The sequence below is a fragment of the Balaenoptera physalus genome (assembly GCF_965194825.1).
Source record: "Balaenoptera physalus genome assembly, contig: HAP1_SCAFFOLD_1859, whole genome shotgun sequence".
NCBI classification, from domain to species: Eukaryota; Metazoa; Chordata; class Mammalia; order Artiodactyla; family Balaenopteridae; genus Balaenoptera; species Balaenoptera physalus.
This window is the reverse complement of record NW_028124944.1, coordinates 34,151-45,089: the sequence shown is the minus strand read 5'-3', so window position 1 is coordinate 45,089 and position 10,939 is coordinate 34,151. Positions and strand designations below refer to the sequence as shown.

General features: G+C 44.6%; 1 pseudogene across 1 annotated transcript; it reads right to left on the bottom strand.

The window, feature by feature from the left end:
- Window positions 1-8,850: 8,850 nt before the first annotated feature.
- Window positions 8,851-9,435, bottom strand: LOC309654066 (thioredoxin, mitochondrial pseudogene; annotated as a pseudogene). The gene has a single exon. The product of its transcript is annotated as a thioredoxin, mitochondrial pseudogene (transcript).
- Between the last annotated feature and the right edge of the window lie 1,504 nt (window positions 9,436-10,939).

Below are 10,939 nucleotides of genomic sequence, written 5' to 3'. Positions count from 1 at the left end.
AGTTACCCCTCATAGAGTTGTAGTGAGGGGTAAATGAATTTATATGGTGAAGAGCTTAAAACCATGTCTAGCACCTCATAACTCTATTTAAGTCTGTTATTAGTTTCTACTGGGTTCATGCTATTTTTCTGTTTTCCCACTCTATTTTCTTTTGTGTATCACTTTAATAATGGGGAAGAAGTTACATTTTTTAGATGTACAGGCATACCTCAGAGATATTGTGGGTTTGCTTCCAGACCACTGCAATAAAGGAAATATCACAATAAAGTGAGTCACATGGATTTTTTGGTTTTCCAGTAATGTCTATAAAACTTATGTTTACACTATTCTTCAGTCTATTAAGTGTGCAAGAGCATTCTGTCTTTAAAAAAAGTACATATTTTAATTTAAAAATACTTTATTTCTCAAAAATGCTAACCATCATCTGACAACTCAGGGTTGTCACAAACCTTCAATTTGTGAAAAAGCAAAGTCTGCAAAGCGCAATCAAATGAGGTATGCCTGTACTTTATGTCTGAGCACACTCCCAGCTGTCACCAGCTATCTCTAGCATTTAGATATTAGCTAGATTTTATGCCAAAGCAGGGATCATTTCACTTGCCCTGGATCAAAGTGCGTACACCTGACATCAGCAACCAGCCCGCAAGTGTGCGAGTGTGCACAGGGCTGGCACAGGACAGACACCCACAAGCCAACTTGAAATCCCTCACAGGTATTTCCAGACTAGCTTTTTCCATGTCCTAGAGCATTTCTGATAACTCCTCTTCTCGTCAGATCAGACACCTCTAGATGAGAAACCCAGACACTAATCAGAGGATTAACATGATGAGTCATTTATCCAGGTTCATAATAAGAATGCCTTGTTCACATTATAAGTGGAATCATTCAACTGTAATCTTTAGTCCTCTCCCCTCCTCCACTGTGGTGGCGATTATAGAAAAGTAAGAGCTTCTTTCTTCTTTCCCAGAGGCGATGGAAGCGCTAATCTTTCCCACCCTCAGCAATGGCTCTCAGCTGCACATTACAATCACCTGGGGAGCCTTAAGATCTACTGATGCTTGGGCCCTACTGAATCAGAATCTCTGGCTGACGGACCCAGACATTGTTTCTTGGTTTTGTTTTATTTGTTTCTTTTTGTTGCCGTTTTGTTTTTAGCTCTCCAGGTGATCCTGATTTTCAGCTAGGGTCGAGAGCCACTGACATAGATGGTTTTGTTATTTCCTCAGCACAGCCCCAAACTTGGGCCTAGCTGGATCTTCTGCAGAAAAGGGTTAATCACATCATGATGTAAAATGGAACACCTCGGAAGAAAGTATAGAGAAGTACGTTCTAGTCTAACTGCATGTGAGTCTGTTTGGGCTGAAGGAAAGTACATGTATATGAAGTAAAAAATATGTAACAGAATTGTGGTACAGTGATGGCACAGTCAACAACAATGGTGGCCGTAACAGTAACTGATGGGTATTGGGCATTTCCAATGTGCATGCACTGTGCTAAGCATTTTACATATATAATCTCTTTTACTCCCAAGAATCCTGTGAGGTTGATATTATCAACCCCATTTTATAGATTAAGAATCTGAGGTTCAGAAAGTAACTTGCTACACAACGGCACACACCTTCCAACTTGGGTTTTCCTCGCTCCAAAGGCTATGCTGCCATTGATTGCAGGCCTCGTTGTAGGCCCAGCAGTAGAGGGTCCTGAAAACCACCAGATGGTAACTCTTGAGATAAGCAACTTCCCTTGTTCCTTATCATCCTTTTCCTGGGGATCAGGTCAAATTTTCAATTCTGGTGTGGCCTCTTGTGTGGGGGACTAAAGTACGGAAAAGCTGAGGGCTCTGGATTCATCTAGAATCCAGTATAAGTCTAGAGCCACTTGTTCTTTGGGCTTTGCCGACCAGGCATGAGGTGGGGCACCCTTTAGACTAGATTTCAGGACCTGTCTGGTATCTTGGCAGAGGGAGCTTCAGTTCGGTAAATATTGATGCTGCACATGCTGTGAGCCAAACACTGGTGCCAGGGGTGCAAAGATGAAGAGGCATGGGCTTACCAGGCAGGACGTGGTGGGAGCACAGAGGAAGCACCTGGCCCAACCTGGTGGCTCAGGGAAGACCCAGGCTGTGCCTGGAAGGCTGAATATGAATTAGGTGATCTATGAGTCAGGGTTTAGTACAGGAAGAAACCACTCTAGGTGTTTCAAACAGAGAAATATTTAATACTGAGAATCAAACAGAGGCTTACAAAATTGATGAGCTGGAGGGGCAGAAGTCAGGGGGGTACCCCTGGGCTATTGAGTTCATGGGCCTACCACAGTAGCTATGTTCCAGAAGTTGGGATGGTGCTGCAGCAAGGGCGCTTCACACCCATGAAACTGGTGACTAGACACTGAAACAGGACATTGAGTCCAACAGCATTAAATGCCTCTTAACATTATTGCTCAAACCTTGCTGGCCAACAGCAACAGCAACAGAATGATGCCTTCTCCTTGCATCTGCCTCCAAATCTTACACAAGTGCACCTGGTTGACTGAACTTATTTCAGATCAAGACCCTAGCTGCAAGGGAGTCTGAAAAAAGTAGTTTGGCAGTTCGCCATCTCTTCAAGCAAATTACTAGAAGGATAGAATGGACGCTGGAGAGGCAATCACTAGTATCCACTATAGGTAAGGAAACTGAGAAGGACTTCCTAGACAGAGGAATCAGCACAAGTAACGGGCACAAGGCCATGAAAGAGCACGATTCAAGTGGTGAACAGCTGGGCATGGCTATGCTATCAGAAGCATGTGAATCAAGGTTTTTACCTGAAAGTGCACTCACGTCTAATCAACATATTTTTGATTAATTAGATTCGTATGTACACTGTACACATGACACTCTTTCCTATTGATACAGCGCTTGATGTATTCAACTGACTACTAGTGCAGAGGAGAAAGGAAAGGAGCAAAAAGCATGAAAAAGAATAAATAAAATTGTTAGGTAATAGTCATCCACAAAGAAAACAGAACATTAACCTTCCCCAAGCCTAATGTTGCAAACACTGTTGATTATGTGCCGAGGAGTCATCTCCCCTTTTTCCTTCCTAACAAAACCCCCGTTATTTGTTTTGTTCTGTTTTGTGGGGGAATCCACCCTTTTCTGCATAGCCCTGTGCTTCAGGAGAGGCAGGAGCTTCAGGTCAAGCCCCAAGGAGTAACACGTGATTAGTCTAACTGCTCGTGTTTCTCCCCTTCTTCTTATCAGCGTTTAGGTTACATACATGCATGGGACACAGTTCTAGCCAATAAGGCGTGGTGTGGGGGCCAGTGTGAGGTAAGTCTGTCAGGGGCTTATGGGAAAGCTCTTACTCCAAAGGAGAAGCAGTCCTCTCCCCTGCTGGGTATTGTTTTGTCTGCCTGTGATGCCTACCACTGTGGGCACCATCTTGCAACCACAAAGGAGCTAAGTTGACCCAGTGAAGAAGGATGGCATTGAGGCTGCCTGAACTGTTGGCCTCCAGACTTGTTGTTATGTGATACGATACGCTGCTTATTTTTTAATACATTTGAGTCCCTGTTTTCTTTCACTTGCAACCAAGAACATTGTAACTACTACTTGCAGTCTGTACACTTAGGATGAGATCTGCCCACTTAAACTTGGCTAATGAAGTCTCTGGAGGAGATTTAAGGAGAAAAATTTATTCCCTTTTTTTTCCACCAGAAAAATTGTTGTTTACCCTTCAAGAGCATTCAAGACCCACTCAAATGTCATTTCTGTCAAGCTGAGTGCTTTGTTATTGCCTGTACTCCCACAGCCCTCCCACTACTTCTCTATTACAGCACTTTACTCATGTACTCTTTCAGCAAATATTTATTGAGTGCCTATTTGGGGCTTGGTAGTGTTTTAGGCACAGGGGTTACAGTAGGAAACTAAATGCATGGAGATTCCAATCTAGTAGAAGACAGACAATGAATGAAAAAATTTTAATGTGATGACTCTTATCAAAGGGAAAAAAAAAGAATTCTTGTAAAAGAGGGGGAAATAACTACCTTGAAATTTATTTTATTGTACTGTGATTCTCTGTTCATATGTCAGTTTTTTTCCACTAGATTGTGTGTTCTTGTAACCTCACATCACCCACCACTTCCCTGGGGGATTGCATTTTCCAAAGATGGCTGCGAAAACCTCTCCCATCCCACAGGTTTTTCTGCAATGTGATCTTGCCATTCCCCATAGGGGAGGGATGTAGGCGGTCCTAAGTCTCCTCCTCTTGAATCTCAGTGGGCTTGTGACGGTTTGGACCCATGGACTGTGTTGGAAGTGATGCTCTAAAACTTCCATGGATAGGTCATAAAAGGCCGTGTAGTTTCCACCTGGGTCTCTTGGGACACTTGTTTTTTGGAAGTGCTTTTTCTTGGGACACTCCCTCTTGACACCTACATATAGATGCTCCACTTGACAGTCCCAGCTGAGTGAGCCTTCAAGTCATCCCAGGTTAGGTAAAGAAGCTTCCAGATGATTCCAGCCCCCAACCTCAAGTCATTCCTAGTTGTTCAAGTCTTCCCAACTGAGGCCCCAGATGTCATGAATCAGAGACAAGCCATCCCTGCTGTGCCCTCTCCAAATTCCTGATCCACCGTATCCATGTGCATAATAAAATGCCTGTTGGTTCACACCACTACTTTGGAGTGGTTTGTTACACAGCAGCAATGACTGGAACCCCCCAAATCTGCCTTTCTGTGAAATTTTAATCCAGTAGACAACTTTTTTTCTTTTCACCTGACCCAGTTGGTGATCAACTTATGCACTGAAGCTTGAGAACTTTCATCCATCTTACTTTCATCCCATTGAGTGTCGCTGTTGATGATATGCATGTGAAATGTCTAATCTTTTAAAACACAAATCTTCACCATTGATCTTAATATCCTGCTGCAGTGAGTTCCCCAGTTCAATTGTGTGTAGTGGGGAAAAAGTGCCTCCTTTTATCCATTTTAAACATGCTTCCTTTTCATCTCATCTTGTCCTCTTGCTCTTCCCCAAGTAAAGTGATTTCCATTTTGTGGGTACCTAGACACAGAGAACTGAGTTGAGACAATAATCTTTCTTTGGTTACCCAGAAGGCCTCGGGCGTGCTGCGACGGGGAGCAGTGGATTTTAGCTGGTGACTTAAAGGTGGTGGAACACTGTATTCTAATTAGTCACAAGTTTAGTTCCAAGCTTTCAAAAAATAGTCTAGATTCTGCAAGACACAGTAGGTGTCCTCTTGTGGTGCTGGGAAGTAGAGCACAGTAGAGAGGGAAGAGCATTGGCCAGTACATAGGCAATCCGGATTCAAGTCTCGTCTTGTGAGCCAGCTGTGTGCCCTTGGGCATAACACTTAGCCTCTCTGGACCTCATTCTCCTCAACTATAGAGTGAAGAGATTCAACCAGAGGGTTCTGGAGCACCCTTTTGCCTCTAACTTTGTATGAATTCTATGTATTTGCCAGTCATTTTGAAACATCTACTACATAAATCCACGGGAAGGAAAAGTTTGTATTCCAAACAGTTTGCCATTTTAGCTTCAAAGTGGAGTTGGAGAGAGCCACCACTCCCCCCTAACAAATTTTCTAGTTTTTAGAAAACTAATGTTATCGTTTTCCAAAAACACAATCCAAATTAGGCTTCAATTACCAAAAATATATCCTGCTGTGACTGTTAAGTGACAGGTCTTGCAACCTGAGTCCTTTTAGTTTGGGGGTGCACCCCAGGGCTCCCATCAGCCTTGCTTTCATGAGCCTATCAATTCTCACGGTGCCATTGCTCGATGTTTGCATGGGGACAACTCCATTCTAAGTGATGAGAGTGAATGGATGGGGTGAACTGCTGCTGCATATGGCCACCTTGGGGAGGAAAAAGAATATTGTCCCAGTGAGCAGTCCAGTAGGAACTATTCAAGGGAATCTCTAGAAATCTGAAATCTCTTCCCAATTCTTTCTCTCCCTACAGAAGAAAAAAGGCAGTTACCATGTGGGACTTGGGGAAAGCATTCAGTCTCACTCAACCTGGACTCATTTCACTAATTTTCTGGTCTGCTTAATATTTCTTCAACAGTTGTGATTCTTAGAACTTCGTGGGCTCTAACCCACTTCTTAAGCTCTGCATCCTGTTTTGTCTTACTGAATTTTCTCTTTCCAATCCCAGGTGGGTGGGGGAAATGCTTCTCATCTCTGATTTTAAAATTCATTCCAGAATCTCCACTATTGAAGTGCTACCATGCATTGAGAGGACAGATTGCTTTCACTGTTGGCTTAACAAACTCTATCAATAGCAACAAGTAGCATGACGAGGTTCTACTCAACAGAAACTTACTTGTAAGGTTAAGAAAACCCCTGCGGTCCTTAGACAAAACTTCAGGTAACAAGTAGGAGAATAACAGCAGTAAAAGTAATAAAAAATATATCTAGTGTTTAGAAGAGCTTTTTGAAAATATTCTAAAGAAGAACCCTCCCACACTTCCCTTAATAAGATATCTCATATGTGATCACACATATCCACTTCCTTATCATCAGTATCATATGCGAGGATGTTTTGACGTTTTTGTGAAGGCTTTCAAGGAAGGCTTGAAAACAACACAGCAGCATCTATAATGCATAATACTGTCAGTTGTATCAATGGGAAAACTGAAGATCATGTAGGATGAATCACTTGGTTATTATTTGCTTGTTTAAGTTATTTGGGTAAAACAAGTCAGAAGTGTTGCTTGTTTCTTAGAGCGGTGCTACCCCTGCGAGGCTGCCTTCATGTGCTCAGTGACTCCTTGATTGTAGCTAAAAGGGGGACCCAGGGTTCCCACACACCACATTCTGTTCCCCCTTCTGTCATTCCTGCTCACACTCTAGTGGGGGGATGAGTTTGAAGGCTTGTTGTCTTCAAAACCCTTCTGTCTATGTGGGCTATGCTGTATCATTGCTTGTTGCCCAAAGGCGCTCTGCAAAGATAATTTACTGCCTAAGAAAGTGGTATATACAGAACTGGTCAAGCCATGGGTTGCACTTTTTACAAAATTAATAAACAATTTTTTAAAGCAGTTTTAGGTTTACAGAAAATTGAGCAGATAGGGCTTCCCTGGTGGTGCAGTGGTTAACAATCCTCCTGCCAATGCAGGGGACACGGGTTTGATCCCTGGTCTGGGAAGATCCCACATGCCACAGAGCAACTAAGCCCATGTGCCACAACTACTGAGCTTGCGCTCTAGAGCCCGTGAGCCACAACTACTGAGCCCGCGTGCCACAACTACTGAAGCCTGTGCGCCTAGAGCCTGTGCTCCACAACAAGAGAAGCCACCACAATGAGAAGCCTGTGCACCATAACAAAGAGTGGCCCCGCTCACCACAACTAGAGAAAGCCCGCGTGCAGCAACGAAGACCCAACACAGCCAAAAATAAAGAAATAAAGAAGTAAAGTAAAATAAAATTTAAAAAAAGAAAATTGAGCAGATAGTACAGAGAGTTTCCATATATCCTCTCCTTTTCCCACTCACAGTTTCTCCTTAGTGCGGTTCTTAGTTCTCTCTTAATTCTCTTGCCTTAGTGCAGTTACAATTTATTACAATTGATGAACCAATATTCATATACCATTACTAACTAAAGTCCATAGTTTGCATTAGGATTCGCTCTTTGTGTTATACAGTTCCGTAGGTTTTGACAAATAATGTCATGTGTCCATCAATACGGTATCCTACAGAATAGTTTCACTGCCTTAAATATCTCCCGTGTTTCACCTAATCATCACTTCCTCACCCCGCCTTGACCCTTGACCCCTGACTATCACATCTCTTTACTTTCTTTCCCAGAATGTCATATCGTTGGAGTCATTCAGTATGCAGCCTTTTCAGATTGGTTTCTTTTATTTAGCAATATGCACTTAAGGTTCCTTCGTGTCTTTTCATGGCTTGATAACTCATTTCTTTTTTTTTTTTTTAATATCCTCTTTTTTTTAGAAGAAGAAATTACAAATAACAAAACATTAGCAAAATGAGTAGAAAGTACAGCGACTTCTCATATACTCCCCCTGCCCTCACACATGCACAGCCTTCCCCATCATCAACATCCCACACCAGAGTGGTACATTTGTTACAATAAATGGACCTACATTGACACATCGTTATCACCAACGACCGTGGATTGTATTAGGGTCTGCTGTTGGTACTGTATTCTATGGGTTGTTTTTGTTTTGTAATTAATTAATTAATTTATTTATGGCTGTGTTGGGTCTTCGTTTCTGTGCGAGGGCTTTCTCTAGTTGCGGCAAGCGGGGGCCACTCTTCATCGCGGTGCGCGGGCCTCTCACTATCGCGGCCTCTCTTGTTGCGGAGCACAGGCTCCAGACGCGCAGGCTCAGTAATTGTGGCTCACGGGCCCAGTTGCTCCGCGGCATGTGGGATCTTCCCAGACCAGGGCTCAAACCCGTGTCCCCTGCATTAGCAGGCAGATTCTCAACCACTGCGCCACCAGGGAAGCCCTGGGTTTCTTTTTTGCTTCTTCCGTTTTTTTTTTTTGTTTTTTTTTTTTTACAAAACAGCAGCAGGAAAGAAAAATGCAGGAGGCAGATGAGCCAGGCACCGGGGTTCAGATCAGAAGGGAGCAGGGAGACCAAGCTGTTACTGCAGGCTGGCCCCGGAACTCTGTCCCAGCATCCTGGGAGCACGGCAACAAGCCCTAGAAGGAGCAGAGAGTGGGTGAGGAGACGGCTGTCCCAGCTCGGTGGCGGCACCGCTCCTTGGGCGGCCACCCTGGCGGTCAGCCAGGTTGGGAGCACTTGAGGCTCCTGTGTTTGGAGGCCTGGTCTCCAAAGCACGGACCCACAGGGGCCAGGCAGAGGAAGGAGGTAGGAAGGGCCGGCACAGAAGGGCTATGAGTTCTATCTGGGTCCCCCGGGACCACGGGGCCCAGGTGGGCAGGGGCAGTCAGGACGCTTCCCTGCTTGTCAGACAATCAGCTTCTTCAGGAAGGCCTCCAGCTGGTCCTCATCCTTGATGCCCACAAACTTGTCCACCACATCCCCATTCTTGATGGCCAGCACGGTGGGCACAGCTGATACCTCATACTCTATGGCGAGGTCTGTGTGGTCATCAATATCCGCCTTGGCCATCACCACCTTTCCATGCTGCTTGGCCACCACCTTCTCTAACCTTGGCCCCAGGATCTTGCAGGGACCACATCACTGTGCATGGAAATCCACAACCACTGGTGTCTCACTGTTGACAACTCAGTCTTGAAAGTCTGGTCCATCCTGGATGTTAAAGGTCATTGTACAGACTCTGGTGGTGTATATTGACTGGGCTTGGCTGGGTGTTACTGTCAGGTTATTAGGACTGCGCTGTGGGGTCTGCAGGGCCCTGGAGGCAAGGGGCGCCCACTGACTCTGAGAGGGCTTCCTGCAGATTATGGAGGCCAGGAACCTCCCCAGGAGAAGTCGCTAAGCCATCTCCCTGCAGCGAGAGCAGAGGGGTGCACAACGCGACCCTCCCAACCGGTCAAGGGCACTTCTGTTCCCTATTCATTTCTTTACTCACTGCCTGCCATCCAGCTTGCACACATCCCCAGTCACCCAGTTGCCGCAGCCAATGGTATTTGTAGCTTTCCTGCCCCACGGACAACACTGGACAATTGCGAATGGAGCATCTACTGGCCAGGTACTGTGCTCGGTGCTCTGCTCCAGAAATGAGAAGCAGATGTGATCCCTACCCTCATGGGACTCACGTGATCAGTCATTCCTAATTAATACTCAGGTCCCTTGATTGCCACTGCTCCCTTTGGCAGGTTTACTTAAATGCCACTTAAATCTCCCTATTTTTGAAGACCTCTTCTTTCCTTCCCTTCCTTCTCTTCCTTCCTTCTTGCTTTCCTTCTTCCCCTCCTTCCTTCCTTCTTTCCTTCCTTCCTTTCTTCCTTTCCTTATTATACATGTCTTCTCAAGGCAATCACTTCTATACCTACAGCTTCAATTACTTTGTGTATACTCTAATGACAACACAATTTTAAATGTTGTTTTCATTTACCAGTTTTTTGTTGTTGTTGTTTTTCTTTTTTGGTTTATTCCTAGGTATTTTATTCTTTTTGTTGCAATGGTAAATGGGAGTGTTTCCATAATTTCTCTTTCAGATTTTTCATCATTAGTGTATAGGAATGCAAGAGATTTCTGTGCATTCATTTTGTATCCTGCAGCGTTACCATATTCATTAATTAGCTCTAGCAGTTTTCTGGTGGCAGTTTTAGGATTCTCTATGTATAGCATCATGTCTTCCGCAAACAGTGACAGTTTTACTTCTTCTTTTCCAATTTGTATTCCTTTTATTTCTTTTTCTTCTCTGATTGCCGTGGCTAGGACTTCCAGAACTATGTTGAATAATAGTGGTGAGAGTGGACATCCTTGTCTCATTCCTGATCTTAGAGGAAATGCTTTCAGTTTTTCACCATTGAGAATGATGTTTGCTGTGGGTTTGTCATATATGGCCTTTATTATGTTGAGGTAGGTTCCCTCTATGCCCACTTTCTGGAGAGTTTTTATCATAAATGGGTGTTGAATTTTGTCAAAATAAACACTCTTCATCGCGGTGCGTGGGCCTCTCACTATCGCGGCCTCTCTTGTTGTGGAGCACAGGCTGCAGACGCACAGGCTCAGCAATTGTTGCTCACGGGCCTAGTCGCTCCGCGGCATGTGGGATCTTCCCAGACCAGGGCTCGAACCCGTGTCCCCTGCATTGGCAGGCAGATTCTCAACCACTGCGCCACCAGGGAAGCACGTATTACTTATCTGGATGAGTAAGTTTTTGGCATCCCCTTAAAGTCATCTCACTCTAGGGTCCCAGCCCATGAGCCATGGGAGGGGGTCCATGGTGGTGGCATGGATGAGTCTAGGTAGGCAGAAGGGCCATAGAGAGTCATGGGATGCAGCTTGCACTTCCTCCCTTGGCAGGAAG